We start from the raw sequence: 9,301 nt of genomic DNA on the forward strand, positions 1-9,301 counted from the left end.
TCTGCATGTGTCTCTGCCTCTCTCTCTCTCTCTCTCTCTCTCTCTGTGTGTGACTATCATAAATAAATAAAAAATAAATAATAAAAAAAAGAATTGTCAGTGTTGTTGGTGATCTATGGCCTGATGCACCTAATAGATTGACAAATTATGAAGAAGCAAACTTTCTCTGTTTTAAACAGTACACAGTTAATTTTTTTTGGCAGAAACAAATTACTTTTAGAAAAGATTTCATTTAGTGAAAACCATAAAATCTAATGCATATTTTTATCACCAAACTTCCCGTGTCATACATATTTTTGGGGATTGGAAAATTTTTACTAAGATGCCTGGTATTACTATGGAAACTGTCCCTCAGTCTAGGCAAACCTGCTAGTGCCATTCAGATCAATTCCTACACATAAGGGGTCTTTTAATTCTTTACCCCACTGCAAGTGATAGAACTAGTTCTGCTACCTCCTGACCAGGGTTGATGTTACATTAATTAATTAATGAACAATGTAATAATTTGGACCCTGTGTAAGTTTGAAAGGGATTAAAAAGGCAGTACCAAAGCATCTCACAGAAATGTACTAGGGACTTCAGTGTTGCCTAAGGAAATCCTGCATTCCTGTAATTGGATCCTTGGGAATGAATGGAATTGCTAGAGATAGTTTTAGTTATCTTGAGGAAACAAAATTGCACTAGCAATTATTTCCTCAAACTTTAGGAATCTTTAAAACTTTCTGACAGGCTCTGGGGAAAAGTAGAGAAAAGAGAAATATTTTCCTTTCTGATAGTTCATTATAAACCCAGTATGTGTAAAACAACAAACAAATGTGTGTCTCCTGAAAGTAGATTTTAGAACTGTTGGTTCAGTTGGGAGAGCGTGTGACTCCTGATCTCAGGGTTGTTAGTTCAAGCCCAATCTTATATATATGGATAATAAAAAATAAATAAGTAGATCTGTGTAGAAAGAAAGAAATGCACTAGCATTTCTTTTTATTTTCTGTAGTAATCAGTGGAACCATAGTTGTTACGGTTTCTAGATACAGCTCTAGTTGTAGATTCTTGATATTCCTCTTTTTTTTTAAGTTGCAGTGAGTTTAAAACAATTAAGAATTGACATTTTTATCATTCATAAAATGGAATTGATACCTGGCTTCAGTTTAATGGCTTCTACAGTTTGTTATGTGATTGGTCTGTGCTAGGTTCTCATATAACTTTTATGGCTCTTCTGAGGTATTATCTCTATATGACAGACAAGGCCCTTGAAGCCTGAAGATAGTAAACAATTTCCTCATGGACGCAGATGGTAAGTGGTAGAGGAAGGATCTTAACCTAGGTACCATCCTCTCAAGTTCATAAATTTGTCTGGAGGCTTAAGTAATATACAAGACGGCAAAATATTTGGAGCAGGGTGGTGTCCCATGAATGCTGATTTGTTTCCTTTCCTATCCCCCTAAATCATACAGAGGGATGCCCTCTTCATGTGTATTTTCCTTGCCTCTCCTCCTTTTAAAAGTAAAACTTATTTATTCATAAGAGTCAGAGAGAGAAAGAGAGAGAGGCAAAGACATATGCAGAGTAAGAAGCAGGCGCCCCATGGGGAGCCCAATGCAGGACTCAATCCCAGGACCCCAGGATCATGACCCCAGCCAAAAGTAGACGTTCAACCACTGAGCCACCCAGGTGCCGCCTTGCCTCCCTTTTTTGCACTTAAACATGTAAGATCAGTTTGTTACTGAGCATTATCCTAAAGTGGGCTTATTTTGATAAATGATTTTGTCAACAAGAAGTGAAAAATTTTAATGGTCTAAAACCAAAACAAAAGTAAAAATAAATAAAACCCCAACATATGAGAGGACAGTACTGATTAATTCCAAATTTGAGATTAGCATCATCATTGAGTTTTGGGTTGATGATGCTTTTGAATGCATATAAACTAGAGGTAGAACTGTGAATGGGCTGTGAATGGTCCCTACCACAGATGACTTTGTGTGAACAGGGCTCCAAATTTAGGCCTGGGCCTAAAATTGCTACTCAGCTCTACTCCAGAGTCTGCCTGGTGGTTTGCCGTCCTCCACAGCTGCTATTTCTGCAGATACTTGAAGTTGGGAGATCATTCAAGTCTACCCTGAGAGTCCTTGTGTTGGTTCAGAGTAACCTCTTTTCACAGCAAAGTTCTAAAAACAGTGGAAAATATTTTAGAACAAATAGCTAGTCCTACTTTCAGGTCCTGGAGAAACCGTTCTCCAAGAACTTCAAGTGAAAAGTATTTTTTAGGATGGATGGCATCTGTCCTAAGATTGAGCTTGGCAGTAAGTTGAGGTTATCTTCAATTTTTATTCAGGGAAATTGAAATTCTTTTGTCCATGTGATGTCTACAATGATGAATACAAGGCCACTCAAAATCAGGGTGGTAATCCTGAAATCCCTGTGGTTTCATTTTCATGCGTTCCAGCATTCTACATGGCTGAGCCAATCATCTAACTGGCATAAGCTGAGGATAGTGACATTGAAACAATTGTTTTAGGGAAACTCCAAATTGTATAACAAATGTCAGAATTAAATTTCTTTGTTATTGGAAATATCTTTTTGTAATAATTTTATCACTAACTCCATTACCTTGTCACATTGTAACAGGAATGTTTGGGCCCAGTAAGCATGGACTCAGAGGCATGGAAAAGGATGAGGATCACGAGAGGACTCTAGTAATATGTTGCATTAACTGCTATGACCACTAGGTGGCAGGCTGGTACAGAATGGCGGTACCCTGGGTAACTGGACACGGTTAAAAATCTGGCTACTTTTCTGGCCGCTTGCATGATAATTGATGAACATTTGCAGCAGGCTTTTCCTAGATTCAGAATGCAAATCAGACGAATTCGGGCATCTGCCACTTTATGGACCTATAGTACCAATTACCATTCCTCCTGATTTCTGCTTTTAGATATCTCAGAGTCCTATTCCAGGCAATAGAGCTATTTTCTAACTATCTTTTTTTTTTAAAAAAAGATTTTATTAATTTATTCATGAAAGACACACACAGAGAGACAAAGACATAGGCAGGGGGAGAAAAAAGCTCCTCGCGGGTACCCTGATGTGGGACTCCATCCCAGGATAGCAGGACCATGACCTGAGCCGAAGGCAGACGCTCAATCACTGAGCCACCCACTGCCCCTATTTCCTAACTATCTTAATGTGATTTCAGGGTCCCTTAGATAGACATCGAGAATTCAGATGGGTTGCAGTTGTAATATTATATTATATTATATATAACCCTGTAATGAAAATATAAAAACACCACAGAATTCAGAAGTAGGGATGAGTATTGTAAGGAAGGGTTTATTAAGTACAATCCCTGGAGAGACACTGCAGCTCTGACAAAATTACCTTTCTTTTCAGTGTTTATGAGAAGTCAAAAGGTTTCAGTCTAAAGTGGCTTCCAGTGGTCCATCTCTTGTTGGAATCGAGTTCTTTCTTTTACCTCACTCCCTACACTCCTTCTTGCATCACAATGATGCTTACTCTGCTAGGGGCATTCAGTGCCTCAACTAAGACAAAGCAACTTTTGCTCCCATGTTTCTTCAGTTTAGACAAAGTCTGTATTGGCCCAAACTGATGTGCCTTAAATGATCTCCATGGTAGTGATTTTTTGTTTGTTTCAGTTACTGCCTCTGATGCTTGAATCTTCTCTTCTCCCTCAGCTCTGGTGTTTCACGACCCTATCTCATGCTCCATTGCTAGCATATCCTCCTGAAGTGTGCTGCTTGTATCTTTGCTCAGAATTCCAACTCTGCCTTTGTCCAAACTTCTTGCCTGTACTACTCTTCTTCTTCTTCTTCTTTTTTTTTTAAGATTTTATTTATTTATTCATCAGAGACACAGAGAGTCAGAGAGGCAGAGACACAGGCAGAGGGAGAAGCAGGCTCTATGCAGGGAGCCTGATGTGGGACACGATCCCAGGACCCCGGGATCACACCCCAGACTGAAGGCGGCGCTAAACCACTGAGCCACCCGGTCTGCCCCTATATTACTCTTCTATTTGAAGACTCTTGATGCTGTCACCATTGAGTCCATTCAACTCTACCTTTCCCACTTCCTCATGGTTGCTTGATGGAAGCTGATTAATAGAAAATGCAAGAAACTCTGTAGACAAATTTTTAGAACAAATAAGAGTTTGGCAGGATTGGTGAATATAAGATTGACATATGAAGATACCATTAATGGTATCTTTTATCAGTAACTCATTAGGTAATGCAATAAAAATACCATTACAAGAATATCAAGGACTATCAATCTGACAAAAGACATGCAAAATTTTATGGAAAAAAGTAAAAAATGTTATTGTAAAACATAAAAACATAAATTTCGAGCTATACTATGGCAATGTGTGAAAGCATTCAATTTCATAAAGGTGTTGATGCTCCTTATCTATAAGCTAAAGGAAATTCAAATAAAAATGCCATCACACTTTCTCCTATGGAACTAGACAGATTCTAAAGTTAATATGGAAGAATAATCAAAGAACTGCCAATAGCAATTCTAGAAAGGAGCTAGGAGAGGCGATTTACTTATTAGACATCAAAACTTAATATAAAATTATATTTATTAAAGCATACGGTATCTGGTCCAATGATAGTTAAATAAATCAATATAAGAAATGAGAACTTAGATTGAAACATTTATGGCAAATTGATAGAAATACATTAGAATTTCTTTCTATGAGTGACAGAGTGGTCAAAATGGCAATGGCTTAGACAGGATAGATGTGTATTTCTCTCTCACCTGTTAGTGCAGAGCAAGTCAGGAACCCAGATTTCTTCTTCTTCTTCTTCTTCTTCTTCTTCTTCTTCTTCTTCTTCTTCTTCTTCTTCTTCTTCTTCTAGAGAGAGAGAGAGAGCACACATGAACAGGGGAGGGGTAGAGGGGAAAGGAGAAGGAGGGAGAGAATATCAAGCAGGATCCATGCTCAGCACAGAGTTCCACTCAGGGCTTGATCTCACAATCCTGAAATCATGACCCAAGCGGAAAGAAATCAAGAATAGGAGTCTTAACCGACGGAGGCACCCAGGCGCTCCCTTCTAACTTTTTATACCATTGTTCAATTCAACTAATGGCTCCGGGTGGCTTCTCTAGCTCCAGCCAACTTGTCTGTATTCCACTAGAAGGAAAGAGGTTAAGGAAGGAAAAAGGTATGTCTCCTTCCTTTGGGGACATTACATACACTACTTCCTCTAACAACTCATTAGCTAGAACATGGCCATATTCTGTTGCAACTAAAGCTGGGAGATGTAGTTAATTCTGAGGGCCCACGTTTCCAGTTAAAATTCTTGTTACTAGAGAAAGAAACGGAGAAAAAATGTTGAAGAACTAGAAGATTCTGCTCAGGTAGCAATAGGAATAAGTTGAAGAAAGATTCATTATTTAACACATTTATTGGGACAGTGGGTTCATATGGAAAAGTAAAATCTTGCTCACACTGGACATAAAGACAAAATTTACGTGGATTAAAAATCTAAATGTGAGGGATCCCTGGGTGGCACAGTGGTTTGGTGCCTGCCTTTGGCCCAGGGCGCAATCCTGGAGACCTGGGATCGAATCCCACGTCGGGCTCCCGGTGCATGGAGCCTGCTTCTCCCTCTGCCTATGTCTTTGCCTCTTTCTCTCTCTGTGACTATCATAAATAAATAAAAATTAAGAAAAAATCTAAATGTGAAAAAACTTTAAGATGAGTTGGAGAAAATATAGAACATCTTTTTGACTTTTCTATAGAAAGATATTTTTTTTTAACAGAAAGCATAACCCATGAAATAAAAGTCTGACAAATTTGCCCATACCATGATTACAAATTTCTGTACCACAAAGAGAGAATAAACAAACAAAAACTAGAGACTGAGGAAGATATTTGTAACTTATGTGTTGGGATAAAATTTTATAATTTAGAACATATAAAGTTCCCACAAATTTGTGAGAGAAAGACAACCTAATACAAACTGGAAAAAGACCTCAGAAGCAATTTATAGAAGATGAAAACAGAATGGCAATGAACATGTGAAAATGTGCTTAGCCTTGCTAATACAAGTATTGAGTGGAAGGATGTTTTCTAAATGACAATGATGGTTGCTTCTGGACAATGTCAAATATCTAGTGAGGGAGAGGAAAAGGATGGAGGAGAGAACAAAGAGGGATTGAACTTGTCAGGCATTGTGGCATAATTCCTAGTCTTTAGGATAAAAAAAGAAGAAAGGAACAAAGTCAAATCACCAAGCCCTCTCAGTTGGGTTTTTGTTAACTTTATTTTGCTTACTCTTGCCTACTCTGCTGAAGTCTGCTTATCCATTGGTCCCTGTGCGGCACAACAGAGTAGAAGGGACAGTCCTCCCTGAATTTGTCCTGGTCCTTTACAAGGTCATGGCTGAGGAGGGTGGCCCATCCTTGGTGCAGACATATTGTAGCTTTAGTTCTTTTCATTGCCATATCTCTATGAAGGGAAATGCAAGAATCCTATCTTGACTTTTAAAGAAGACCCCTGCTCATTCCTTAATTCTGCAGAAGGAGAACATGCCATTTTCCTTGTCATCTTCAATAAACTTCTGCTAAGCTCTGACTCCTGGTGGGTATTTAGGATATCTGAGTCAATGTATTTTCTCTCTCTTAGCAGGCTGTCGTCCCAGCTAAAGCCCAAGAATTCTTTTTTTTTTTTTTTTTTTTTTATTCATGATAGTCACAGAGAAAGAGAGAGAGGCAGAGACACAGGCAGAGGGAGAAGCAGGCTCCATGCACCGGGAGCCCGACGTGGGATTCGATCCCGGGTCTCCAGGATCGCGCCCTGGGCCAAAGGCAGGCGCCAAACCACTGCGCCACCCAGGGATCCCAAGCCCAAGAATTCTTGATGAAGTATCCAATGGTCCTGACCCATGGGTTGTGCCTAGCTAATTTAAAAAGAAAAGGAAAATATTAAAAAGAAAAAAAGAGACTGTGCAACAATAAATTATTTCAGTAACTGAAAGATTCATCTGAAATGAAGTCCTCCTTAATATCTGACTTCTTAACACATTGAAAATGAAAATATCATCCTTTTGTGAGAGGCCACATGTAAGACTAGTTTGGTGATGGTGGGGTGACAGGCCCTCCAGGAACCACAGTGTGTATTTGGTGCCTGTGAAAGCAAGGAACTGAGGAAAGCAACTGTGTGGCCCTGGGGCAAGCTGACCTTGGGAGCAGAAGGCATAAGGAGCTAAATATGCATGAATGCACACAGGCTTAGGGTGAGTCTTGAGGCTAGCAAATCCAGCTATGATGGATGAATTGAGTCTAAGATTTGGTGGCAGATCAGCAAAGAGAGCAAAACTGGGCACCACAAACCCAAGGATATGGGTGGAATCATGAGTCATTTCTGTTTTGTTTGTTTCCATTTCAAGTCATTTTTATTTTTGTACATTGACTACTTGGTTTATATTCTAAATATATTAGAAACAGATTTATGTAATACTATTTATATAGTTTTGATTCTCTTTCTGTTATATAATTCCTTTTTGCAAAAATCTATGATTTGATAGAAGATCAACAGGCAGACACATTCTAGCACATGGAGGTAAATATACTCTTATAAAGCCCCTGAAGCTTGATTGGATGAAACTTATGATTAAAATATGACAGTGGAAGGTATGGCATACTCAAAAGAAAAAATATTGAAGAATGGGTGGAGAACTTGCCTTCTGTTCCAAGAAGGCTTAACCTTGGTGAAAATCTTTGACCTCAAGGGTGTGTTGGTTTTGTGTGGGCAGGACAGGATGCAAAAGATCACTTTTAAAGTTCTGAAAAGGCAACGAGAGGGAAGGGGCAGTGAGAGCTTTGAGGCAACAAAAGGCTTGCCATATAGCTTGCCAAGCTTGCCCAAGGGGAGACTCCCAGGAGGGAAAGGCTTGACAGCCTGGCACTGACTCAGGAGTTCCCTCCCACAAGGAGATGAACTGATGGGGAAGGAGGCATTTAGAGTAGTCCAGGGCTGCTACAGTTGCTTATTATTGCACTCTGAGATCCAGGTGCCTTCTACCTTTCTTTTCTTCTCCTCGGGTGGCTTTCAACCTCTGAGTAGCAAGGTCTGATGCCTGTGTTCTGGGCAAGATGGAAGCGGATGAGCCGAGGACCTGTTCTCTTGAGGTGTTGCTTTTTTATTCAGGGAGAGAATGCATTCTCTGCAGTCTTCTTTTTACGCACCATTGTGCAGAATTATATCACATGGCCACATACAGCTGGATTGACCCTAGAAAGGCATATTTTAGTTTTGCAGCTACTTGGACAAAGAAATATATGACAGAGGGAGGCATTGGATTACTTTTTGGTAGCCAATCTATAGTGTTCATTTCTAAGTTTACACAGGAGAGATCCAAAATCCAAAAGTGAACAATGAAGATGGAAAGGAAGGAGAAGCCAAGAAGTTAAAATGTTGGTAACAGAATAAAGCAGATGTAATAGGTCAACGTGACAATTAACCTTTGGTGTGTATATATTGGCAAGGTTTAAAAATCTGACACAGTGTTAACAGTTTCATATGCACATAGTTTAAAGGTTCAAATAATTCTATAAGACTTAGTATAAAAAGAAAAGAAAAACCAGCAGTCCCCTTCCCCTACAACTATTTCCAGAGAAAGTTATTTTAAACCAATAATTTTTTTTTCTTTGCATTTCTAGCTCAAATTTTCTTTCCATTGGCTATCTCTTCAGTGTAGTCTTACCTAAGTATCTTCCTTAGGCTGTGGTAATTTGGGACACAATTTTTGGTCACAATTTTAATTTTTTCTGTTATAATATTTTTCTGGTGAGTTTTATTAGGCAATTTTATGTTTTAGTTTTTTCTTTTAAACTGATTTTTTGTTTCTTTGTATATATTGTTTTGGTACAAAAAATATTTCCATTATGAAAAATTTCAAACATACAGAGAAGTAGAGAAGAGTATAACGAATCCCCATGTACCCAATTATCTAGCTTCAATAGTCATCAACTCAAGCTATGTAATTCCACCTTTCCCCACCTTCCTGGTCCTTTCTGTATTATCATTTTTCATAGTAAAATATACATGACATTAAATTTGCCATTTTAACCATTTTGAAGTGTTAAGTTCTTTGTCATTAAGTACATTCACATTGTGCAACCATCACCACCAAACATCTTTAGAACTTTCTCATCTTCTCACACTGAATCTCCCTAGTCATTAAACAATAACTCTCCATTCCCCCTCCTCATCAGCCCTTGGCAACCACCAGTGAAATGTATTTTCTATCTCTATAAGCTTGACTACTCTAGGTACCTTGTATAA

Source organism: Nyctereutes procyonoides, unplaced genomic scaffold, assembly GCF_905146905.1.
Source record: "Nyctereutes procyonoides isolate TBG_1078 unplaced genomic scaffold, NYPRO_anot_genome, whole genome shotgun sequence".
Lineage (NCBI taxonomy): Eukaryota > Metazoa > Chordata > Mammalia > Carnivora > Canidae > Nyctereutes > Nyctereutes procyonoides.